The following is a 12,327-nucleotide window of genomic DNA, read 5'->3' on the forward strand; positions in this document are numbered from 1 at the left end:
TGCAAGAGGAGGAAATCTAAAACCCTCAATAAGAGGATTCCCAGTCTCTTACAAGGATTGTCAAGTGCAAGAGGAGGAAATAAAAGCCTTTTCTCTATCAGAGTAACTGATCCTCTTCCTAGATCCACCAATTTTTCTAAACTCTACAGATGAATACATGTGTATAGTAAGAAATAAAAAAACTATAATTTTTTAAACCTGTAAAATGAAGAAGAGTTAGTTACTAGTACTTTACATGTATATGCAAATTTAAAAAATGGAATGGAAATATAGTGGCATGTTCTGTGGATTCATTTATACCAATTTTCTTGGATTTACCAAAAAAATGTATTTCCGTGGATATTTGATTTTGTGGTTTTTCGAAAGTCGGCATACATGGCATACACACATATAAAAATGTGTGCTTCGTTGAACATTTAAATTCATGGTTTACCTTTACCCAAGAAATCCACGAAACATTGGTATTCTATCAATAATAATGAATCCTCAGATCACATTTTTTAAATAGAGAACAATGAAAACCAGTAATTATGCTTATTTTACAAAATGATACAGAAATAATCTGTCGAACATTTTTCTATGGTTTTCAGAACGAGTTTTAGTTTTAAGTACAGTCTTTTCATAAAAGTCTATAAAGTTTGACAAAGTAATTGATGTTTGACAAACTTTAACCCCAGACTGTATCTACTGTATCTATATATAAAGACGATATAAAAGCTCAATAGAGCTTATGTTTTCTGCATACTAATATTAGTCTATAGATAAAGCTTTCGAACCTTTGAACCTGGGTTTGCTTTAATATATGTACTGCTATTGATTGTTTGGTTAACGGGTAACATTTTGAAGATTGTTGAACACATATATATGTTCATTTTTGCACAAAATATGAAATCTTTATATACAGGAAGAGATTCAAGTACACAATTTTTTATCCAACAATATATCATGCAATTCAAAATTGATGCCTAATCAATTCTTTTTTTTTAATTTGAAATAGCTTTTATTCGTAATAGAGTTAGATGAGATCATGATAAAATAAATAATTCACTTAATTTTGTTTACCAAATTTAGAAATTTTCTTCAATTTGTAAGGGAGACACTCCGGTTTCTTGCAACGATATATTCTGGCCTCCACGAAATAGTCAATAATGCTCAAAGTAGCGTTAATCACAATAAAAATCGTAAGGGGTACCGCGGGACCCTGTGTCTCGCCTTCAATTGCTGCTTTCGGTGTAAAAGAGTAATGTTCACTTAAAAAGTGAGTACAGTTATCAGTAAAATACAGAATTTAAAAGAAATTTAAACTTTTTCTTAAGATGCTATTTCTTGTTCTTGAATATATATATAGGAGTATATCGAAAACTTTCAAGTAGAGGATTTCTAGTCTCCTACAAGGATTAAAGTGAAAGAGTAGAAATCGTAAACTCTCCAGTAGAGAAATCCAGTCGCTTACTGGAGTTGTCGAGTGCAACAGGAGGAAATCTAAAACTCTCAAGTAAAAGATTTCCAGTCTCTTCTAGGGATTATGTGCAAGAGAAGGAAATCTAAAACTTTCGAGTAGAGGATTTCCAGTCTATTACAGGGGTTATCAAGTGCAAGAGTAGAAAATCTAAAACTCTCAAGTAAAAGATTTCCATCTCTTACACATTACAGGTACTGTTATGTGCAAGAGAATGAAATCTAAAACTCTCAAGAAGAGGATTAACAGACTCTTACAGGGGTTCTCAAGTGCAAGCGGAGAATATCAAAAACTCTAAAAGTAGAGGATATTTAGTCTCAAACAAAAGTTGTCAAGTGAAAGTAGGAAATTTAAAGCTCTCAAGTAGAGGATTTCCATCTCTTACAAGGTTTGTCAAGTGCAAGTGTAGGATATATATTACACTCAAATTAAGGATTTCTAGTCTTTACAAGGGTTGCCAAAGGCAAGTGGAGGAAATTTAAAACTCTCCAGTAGAGGATTTCTAGTCTTTTACAAGGGTAGTTAAGTGCCATTGTAGGAAATCTTAAAATCACCAGTAAAGGATTTCCAGTCTTTTACAAGAATTGTAAAGTGCAAAAGTAGGAAATCGAAAACTCTCATGTACAGGATTTCCAGACTCTTACAGGGGTTGTCAAGTACAAGAGTAGGAAATCTTAAACTCTCAAGTAGAGGATTTCCAGTCTCTTACAAAAGTTTTCCAGTGCAAGAGTAGGAAATTTAAAGCTCTCAAGTAAATGATTTACTGTCTCTTCTAGGGGTTGTCAAGTGAAAGAGAAGGAAATCTAACACTCTCAAGAAAAGGATTTCCTGTCTTTTACAAGGTTCGTGAAGTGCAAGTGTAGGAAATTTAAAACTCTTAAACAGAAGATTTCAAGTCTCTTCTAGGGGTTGTCAAGTGCAAGAGAAGGAAATCTTAAACTATCAACTAGAGGATTTCCTGAAGGAGTGTGTCAAGCGCAAGAGTAGGAAATCTAAGACTCAAAAGTAGAAGATTTCCAGTGTTTGTCCAGGGTTGTCAAGTGCAAGAGTAGGAAATTTAAGATTCAAAAGTAGAAGATTTCTAGTCTCTTTTAGGAGTTGTCAAGTGCAAGAGAAGGAAATCTAAAACTATCAACTAGAGGATTTCCTGTCTCCTGAAGGAGTGTGTCAAGCTCGAGAGTAGGAAATCTAAATCTCAAAAGTAGAAGATTTCCAGTGTTTGTCCAGGGTTGTCAAGTGAAAGAGTAGGAATAAAAATCTCTACAGTAGAAGATTTACAGTCTCTTTTAGGGGTTGTCAAGTGCAAGAGTAGGAAATCTAAGATTCAAAAGTAGAAGATTTCTAGTCTCTTCTAGGGGTTGTTAAGTGCAAGAGTAGGAAATCTAATACTCTCAAGTAGAGGATTTTCTGTTTCTTCTTAGGGTTGCCAAGTGTCAATGTAGGAAATCCAAAACTCTCAAAAAGAGGATCTCCAGTCTTTTCCAAGGGTTGTCAAGTGCAACAGTATGAAATCTAAAACTCTGAAGTAGAGAATTTCCAGTCTAATACAGGGGTTGTCAAGTGAAAGAGTAGGAAATCTAAAACTCACCAGTAGAGGATTTCCTGTCACTAACAAGGATTGTCAAGTGTAAGAGTCGAAAATCCAAAACTCTCAAAAAGAGGATCTCCAGTCTTTTACAAAGGTTGTCAAGTGCAAGAGGAGGAAATCTAAAACCCTCAATAAGAGGATTTCCAGTCTCTTACAAGGATTGTTAAGTGCAAGAGTAGGAAATCTAATACTCTCAAGTAGAGGATTTTCTGTTTCTTCTTAGGGTTGCCAAGTGTCAATGTAGGAAATCCAAAACTCTCAAAAAGAGGATCTCCAGTCTTTTCCAAGGGTTGTCAAGTGCAACAATATGAAATTTAAGACTCAAAAGTAGAAGATTTCCAGTCTCTTCTAGTGGTTGTCAAGTGAAAGAGTAGGAAATCTAAAACTCACCAGTAGAGGATTTCCTGTCACTAACAAGGATTGTCAAGTGTAAGAGTCGAAAATCCAAAACTCTCAAAAAGAGGATCTCCAGTCTTTTACAAAGGTTGTCAAGTGCAAGAGGAGGAAATCTAAAACCCTCAATAAGAGGATTTCCAGTCTCTTACAAGGATTGTTAAGTGCAAGAGGAGGAAATAAAAGCCTTTTCTCTATCAGAGTAACTGATCCTCTTCCTAGATCCACCAATTTTTCTAAACTCTACAGATGAATACATGTGTATAGTAAGAAATAAAAAAACTATAATTTTTTAAACCTGTAAAATGAAGAAGAGTTATTTACTAGTACTTTACATGTAAATGCAAATTTAAAAAATGGAATGGAAATATAGTGGCATGTTCTGTGGATTCATTTATACCAATTTTCTTGGATTTACCAAAAAAATGTATTTCCGTGGATATTTGATTTTGTGGTTTTTCGAAAGTCGGCATACATGGCATACACACATATAAAAAATGTGTGCTTTGTTGAACATTTAAATTCATGGTTTACCTTTACCCAAGAAATCCACGAAAGATTGGTATTCTATCAATAATAATGAATCCTCAGATCACATTTTTTAAATAGAGAACAGTGAAAACCAGTAATTATGCTTATTTTACAAAATGATACAGAAATAATCTGTCGAACATTTTTCTATGGTTTTCAGAACGAATTTTAGTTTTAAGTACAGTCTTTTCATAAAAGTCTATAAAGTTTGACAAAGTAATTGATGTTTGACAAACTTTAATCCCAGACTGTATCTACTGTATCTATATTTAAAGACGATATAAAAGCTCAATAGAGCTTATGTTTTCTGCATACTAATATTAGTCAAAGTAGCGTTAATCACAATAAAAATCGTAAGGGGTACCGCAGGACCCTGTGTCTCGCCTTCAATTGCTGCTTTCGGTGTAAAAGAGTAATGTTGACTAAAAAAAGTGAGTACAGTTATCAGTAAAATACAGAATTTAAAATAAATTTAAACTTTTTTCTTAAGATGCTATTTCTTGTTCTTGAATATTAGCTTCTTTCCAAGTTTCATAACAATCCATGAAGGTTTACAAATCTATCATGTCAAAAAATTTAATCTCAAACTGTCTGTAAAAAATAACTGTAAAAAAATGTCCATGCATCAGAAAAATGCTAAACATGAAAACAATATATGTTCAAAGGTTTACTTCAGACACTATCTTTTAATCATTAAAAAGCTTCTGCTAAAGTTTCATAAAACTCTATGAAGGTTTTCCAAAGAAATTGATGTGTAACAAACTTTAATTTAACCCAAGACTGTATCTACTTGTTAACTGTAAGTCCATTTATAAGTAAAATACGGTATTTTAAATGTTTTGCTCTGGATACTGTATTTTGGTCATAAACAAGCTTCTGTCCAAATTTCATAAAATTCCATGTAGGTTAGACAAAGCTATTGGTGTCTAAAAAAACTTTAACCACAGATTGAACCTAAATGTTGTCACTACCGCCCCCGGAATCAAGGAATCGCTTTGTCACACTTTCGCGAAATAAATTTCGCAAGCTCGACAAAAATCAAGCAATCAAATTGTAAGGTCAAATTTTCAAAACATTTTTTCTCAATTAAACCATCTAAGAAGACTCAGGAGGTAGATATTTAAAATAACCGCAATGTTTACATAGCTGGTAAAATGAAGTAGACATAGATTTCAGCTTTTTTTCACGAAAAATGAAAAATGGTTTGTATAATGTTTTTATGAACGATTCATTTTAATCAAAAATCAATTAAGTCATGTGATGTAAAAACAAAGGTTGTTAACGAAATATGCTCCATGTAAAATAATGCAGATAATTAAAGTGACAGTGAGTGAGGTAAAATCTAAGCTTATTTTTAGCTAAAAATTCGTTAAAAATACAAATAGATGATGTAGTGAGACAGTGGATGAATAAAATTTGAATCTGAATGTAAATAATGACCCTTTTTAAAAGCACATTATGAAAAAGCTTCCACTAGACATGGACCTTTTTGCTAAATTAAAGACAAAACAAGGTCACCCAGATGAAAAAATTACGTTCATAAATAACCACATGTTCAAAGATAAGTTTTTACAATGGAATAAGAGTGTACCACGGTCAAAAACCAATAGTCTACAACTTTTAGTGTCTAAAATATGAATCAACAAGTGAATTATGATTATAATTGCTCAAACATAAAATGTGGGTCAGAGTGTTTAAATTGTTGTGAAAATAGTTTGTACGATATGAAATGCTTGCAGCAGTGATATGTTATTCATTTACCATCATGCGTTTCTGAGATGTGACAGTCACATAAAGTTTAATTGAAAGTCAACCAAACTTAAAATATAGGCCATGCTGACCAAATGTTAAAGATCTGTATTCAGTAATCACTGATACACTGTACATCCTTAAAAAAAATTCCCCGAGGACTAAATTGCAAACTTTTAACCCCAAGTCACTCAAGTGTGTTGTGTAGGACAAAGTTAACAAATTATTATATAAGATATATGGTAGGCAATATTGTAATATCACTGATACGTCACTATAGTTTTGAGATCCCACAACCTTAAAAGAAAAAAAAAGAAAAACAAAATTTATCAATCATGAAATTTAGTTCAAGATGATTCCAATTTACTGATAAATGTTGTATACTATTAAACCCTGTTCACCCAAATGCTAGATTCAAATTGGATATGATGTAGATCTGGATTGATCATATCAGATATGAATTCAGTTTGCATTTACAACTGGTTCTGTAATGTGTAATTGATAATCTAGATTTAATTTCACATACGAGTGAACACAAATTGGTTTGGTTGTCATATCTGATTTCAAATCCGATTTTGTTGTGTCGTGTGAACAAGGTTTTATACAACAGGGATGTAATTGAAACCCATATTTAAACAGATAGAAAAACAAAGGGACATGAGACAATTTATATTTTTAGTACATGTACATTTTGTAGGTCATAAAAAAGAAGTTAATATCATTATTACAATCAGGGAAACTACTAATTCATATGTTAGAAAAAGTGTAACAAGTTTCCGAATTTGTGTAATTTGTATGTGTGTGAAATCATGTGTGCCAAATGGTGGAAATTGACATGACATATGAACATGTACATTACAATGACCTACCCTGCATGATGAAGGCTATGAAATAGATGTAATTATAAAATGAAATGTTTTGCTAATGAATCTTATTCAAAATGCCTTTCTAAAACAAAGGACCTTAAAAATATATTTGTCATTATGTAAAAATGTTTATTATGGTGAAGTACAGATTTGAATATCGAAATATGCAATGACCATGATGACTATTCAAATTCTTGAAACTTTTAAAAATTCATGTAAAAGGTTACAAAAAAAATGTGAATTATCTCCCTTTGACAACCTTGAAATTAATTTTCTCATTGTGAATTAGTCTATATTGCAAACTATGGATGTCTGACTCTTATATGAAAAGATGCAGAATATATATTTTTAATTTCTTTTGTCAGAATTTATTTTTAAACTGAATAATTTTTCATTCTGAAAGCATGACGTAAAACAGAATGAGCTTCATTTGGTAGGAAATGCTGAGAAAAAATAGCCAATTGAAATATCTACCACAATGAAATATTTCCTAAAATCCATTTAAGATTTTGTAAAGTATAAGAGCGAAAATTATCTAAGTAGCAAGTATACTCTAGTACTTCAAAACATTTGAAGTGGGTTTTTTAATTGCATCAAAAATTATATTTCATTTGCATCAAAAACTATACAACAGGAAATGTATCCACATAAGTAGCTATCAAAGTTTCATCACACTGCATCAAATGTTATGAAAAACAAATTGAACGTCATGTTTACTACCGGTACTTAATGTGGCAAAGAAGTGTATGACGAAACTTCTACAAATTGAAAGTTTCCATGTTATCTAGCTATATTTATCTGTTTATATATCATATACATGTAGTCAAATAGCTTTCTTAAACTCCACTTATCAATCATGTCAATTGAAATTTCATTAATATCTTAAAAATTCTTATTAAACAAAGAAAATATAATAAAGTTGTACTCTGATACATTTGAACTTAATATTTCAAAAATAAAGACAATACATGTATAAACTACTCTCTGGGTCACTAAGACCATCTTCATCATGGCCAGTTGGTGGAATTCTCAATCTGCAAAGCATCGAGGCTTTTAGTACTCTAGTAGTCATGGCTAGTCCTGGAGTAATGCCTACAGGAGTTTCTGGTGGTGGGATCCTTGGTACAGCTGAAAAGCCAGCCATCGGAAGAAGACCTGCTGATACGGTGCCCTTCAATTTCAAAATAAGTGTTAGATTGGAAGATATCATGCATATGTTACATGTAAATATATTAAATTGATATTTAACTATATCATTTACATGTTAATGTCTAAACTTATAACATGTAAATATACACCATTATATACAAGTTTCAGCATAAAACTAATAAGCAAACGAACAAACAAAAATACAAAAAAAAAACAACCAAACAAACAAACAAAACAAAGCTTTCTATTTCTATATGTCTAGGTTTGCTAAAACCACATTTAATTTTGTATGCCAACACAGTTGTGGAACTGCTAAATACGTGTATCTTGTTTTGGAAAGTTAAATAAACATAGGGTATTTCAAAGGTAACGTAATCATTATAAGACACTACTAAGTACTTTTGGAAACTTGAGTTTTAATATGTGCTTACTGGTAAAACACATGTATAACAAATTCACTAAATTGTCATCAATATAATTAACAGTAACATGCACTTTACCCTATCCTAAACTTTAAGTTTTGAGTACTAAAAATTGTTTTTGTTCTTTTAGGCCTAATAAAAAATTGGATGGTTTCCAATTACATGTACCTGTTTTGAGTACTGAAATTGTCCAAGCTTTAATCTTTAAGACTGAATCAAATTAGGTTTGTTTCCAGATACCTTTTTTCAGTAATGAATTCAACCCATTTATATCTTTGAGACCAATCAAAATTAGACTTGTTTCCATGAATCACACAGTATGATAACATGAACATCTTTATCTATAAAAGGACTTTTAAAGAATTGCAAATTTACCGATTCTTTCATCTTAACGACTCAATGAGACACATATTTGTTTGGACCTGACCAGTATTTTGTATGTTAAACTACAAATTGAAGTAGCGTCACAATTTGAAACATGAACCAATAATATTAATACTTGTGTATTGGCTATTATAAGGGAAATACATGCATACATGTAATTGATTATATAAGTTTGAAGGAGTATTACATGTTTATATTTTTATACATCACATTAAAAAGAACCATTGAATATTTTTTTTATCTGATCAGTCTTGAGAACAAATTTCCTTATTCTAATAACTCAGGACATTTACCTTCTCTGACCTGCTATTTTTTTGAAATACCTCTCCTGAAAATGATAATAATAAACTTTTGATGGTATTTTTAAATGTGGTGTACTAACTGTTTTTTGTTTGATACCTTTTTGGAAAAGAAAATCATTCAACAAACAGATGTTGCATGCTTCTTTAAATGTAGTTCAAATTGTTGCAAGCATATTATAATCAGCAACAAATCTTAAAATTTAACAATTTTTGGTGGATGGGTTATTACAAAACTGCTTTTAAAATAGAATTATTTCATATTATACTAGTGCTGGTGAAAATACCTATGCTGGGATGTTATGTCTTCACACTATGATATCCTTGCAATTGGTTTTAGAAAAGTTAACATTTGCAAACAGAACAATATTCAAGCTTGCTTTCAAATACAAATTTCTTTCAACATGTTCCACAGAGTTATCATACATGTACATTAAATTTCAAAATTAAAATCTATTCTCCTCTTCATTGTAATATATCTTTTTGATTTCATGCATTTATGTGACATAAATTCTTGATAAGCTTTAAACTTGATTTAGAGAAGGAAGAGCTAAATTTAGAAACCATGTCAGAGGTTGTTATTGTTAATATCTTATTGATGACTGAGCTTTAAATAATTAGATGTTCATTGTCTGTTCATGGTAGTTCTTTAATGTGTAGTTTTGGTAAAATTCATACACAATGTTCAGTTTTGGAATGATTTGAAGCTTGAAATAGAGTACAATGTACATATACTTTTCACATATTGAAGATAAAATGTAGCCAAAGTGTTGCAAAGCAGAGATGTGCATCTTAAAGGAGCATTGGAAGTGCCATAATGAGAAGAACTTTATCAAAACAGTTGTTGGATGGATAAGAGATGCCTTGAACACTGTGTCAGATCACGTCATTATAAGTGGGTCTTCAAAGCCAGTTTCATGTATATGTATATCCACCTCCCTTAACTTCATGTACCTTAAATCTTTGGAAAATTTGTTGTTGCTGTCTTGTTTAAATGTTCTTTTAACATTAAACTTAAGCTACATTTATAATTTAAAATGTTTTTCTTATATTCAATGCATATAAACACTTCTGGTGTAATTCCATTTTTTCTAATTGTATTTGCATAATTCTAAACAGTCAAATCATTTCAAAACCATAATTAACATGATAGAATATAAGACAAAAACAAAATGCATGCAAACTCATAGTCTCAAACCCTTTTCAATAACCGGCAGGGTGAATATGTGTACAATCAATTTTCTTCACCTGAAACCAAATCTTAATTCTTCAAATTTTGGCAATTTTATTTTCCATGGGTGAACTTGGATTGGTTGGTATTTACACCTGGGTAATTAACCAATCAGATTGCAAGACCCTTGCTTCATAAAAAATAAGATTGAATATTTACCATATTTACAATTTGTACCTGTTTGGATCGTTTGAAATCCAATATTTATATACACCCACTTTAGATTCAAGTACTGTAATTGATGATATATAAACTTCTTGTAAAATAAATCAGTTTATTATAAATTGACAATGACTTATACATACATGTGCATTCTCCATTTGATGAAGAATAATTTACTATAAACAGTTTATTCCAAACTGTTTGAGGAATTGTCTGATCGAAAAAGAAATTTGACGTTTTTCTACAATATTTTCAACTAAAGAATCAGAAGATTTCTGAATGACCAAATGACTTTTTGTCTGACATTTTGTCGGTCAGACAGAGTTTGGGATACACGTGCACTGCCAAAATAGGTTGAAAAACAAAGTCATTCAAAATTCACCAAAAGTGTTTTCCTTCTTAATTTCTTTATTTTAGTGCCAGTTAATTCAAACCTGATAAATCCAATGTGTATCGCTAAAAAACATATCATTCATAGATACGAATGCTGTTGTAAATCATAATTTTTCTTCAAAAACAGGACAAAAGTTACTTTGAACTTGTTGGCTGAAATTAATAGAAAAAACATGTTGGCAGATGATTTTCACCTTTAGTATTTAATTCCACAAGTGGTAAAGAGATCAACAACTAAACAAATGTAAGATAACCGTAAAAAATATAGCTGATTTAAATCATAATTCAAAATATACGTGTATATAATTATTACATGTATGGTCATATCATATGTTTTCGTACGTCAAATGAATAACTGAATTTGTACTATGCATGCTTTTTCAATGGAAATTGTGAGGTCACAATGCGTTCTTAATAGCACGAAAACCCATGAGACGAGGATATGTTTATCTGTACAGAAAGTTTTCGTTTTTTTTTTTCAGATGCAGTAATGCTAATCGGTTAACTATATTTTATTGGTACAACTATGTATTTGTCCTTCAAATCTTTTGTCAAACAATTTATCTATTGCAACAATTATCATTAAAGTGATTACAAGTGTGAATTTTATTATGATTGTAAAGGTGAAAACATAATTAATCATAACATGATTTTCCACCACAAAATATTTTCAGTAAGTTGTTACATAACTGCGACTATAATTGCCTTAACTGGCTACTTAATTTATTTTTAAACGAATATGGTCATTGGAAACATTTGAGCGTTAGATATTCTCTCTTACATAGGTCCTTTTCTTCTTTCCCCGTCTGGTCATATTTTTTTCAAATACCGGAAGTCCCCGAAACTATTATAAACAACGGATTGCGCATATGCGAGATTCTGGACGTCCTAATAATTTCTAGCTGGGAACCCGGGCTAAGCACCAAAATATAAAGTTTTGAAAGGTATCACGATCACTGCCTTTTAGAATTATAATATTGAATAGAATGGCATCTTAAAATTTTTGTTACAATTTCAATAATTAAAGCGACTTTTTTATCAAGTATCCTCGATGATTGGAAGTTCGTTACCCTAACTCGAAACGGAAGAAAAAAAATTCAAAACCTTGTTGCAAATATTATCCACTGTGAATTTAAATATTCTTTACTTATTTGCAAACAGTCTGATATACTTTATTGTTGAATAGCTTCAGAAACATGGTTAATCTGTCTATATTTCGTATTGTGACCCGATTCCGTAAAATAAGTAGACATGGTTGTAAGTTCGTGACCTTTGTCATGGACGGTGGCTCTTGCGCATGTGCAACAATTTAAAGGTCAGGCATATTGTATTATGTATCTGAACATTAATACAGAATAAATTTGAGATAAAAAAACAAATGAATATCTCGATAAAAAATAGAAATTTGGACATACTAACTTTTTTATTCTCCTTACAACAATTATTCTAATTTTCACATGTGACTTCCAATGGTCAATTGAAAAGTCCAGAATTAAACACTTTTACACGTTTAAGATAACTTTAACGATGTCACAATGTCATTGATACATCAAAGTATTTTTTCGTTCAATTTGCTTTCAATGGCACATGATTAAATCACTTTTGATTTTGCCATTTGATTAGGGACTTTCCGTTTTGAATTTTCCTCGGAGTTCAGTATTTTTGTGATTTTACTTTTTACGAGCCATTAATCGGCATGTT

The 12,327-nt window shown here is 31.1% G+C and overlaps 1 long non-coding RNA gene across 1 annotated transcript; it reads right to left on the reverse strand.

Annotated features, from left to right (window-relative positions):
* Window positions 1–7,207: 7,207 nt before the first annotated feature.
* Window positions 7,208–11,465, reverse strand: LOC127702433 (uncharacterized). Its single transcript, XR_007982426.1, has 3 exons — window positions 11,408–11,465; window positions 10,668–10,779; window positions 7,208–7,757 (listed from the first exon to the last, which is right to left on the reverse strand). It is a non-coding gene; the product is annotated as an uncharacterized LOC127702433 (long non-coding RNA).
* Between the last annotated feature and the right edge of the window lie 862 nt (window positions 11,466–12,327).

Source organism: Mytilus californianus, unplaced genomic scaffold (assembly GCF_021869535.1).
Source record: "Mytilus californianus isolate M0D057914Y unplaced genomic scaffold, xbMytCali1.0.p SCAF_5, whole genome shotgun sequence".
Classification (NCBI taxonomy): domain Eukaryota; kingdom Metazoa; phylum Mollusca; class Bivalvia; order Mytilida; family Mytilidae; genus Mytilus; species Mytilus californianus.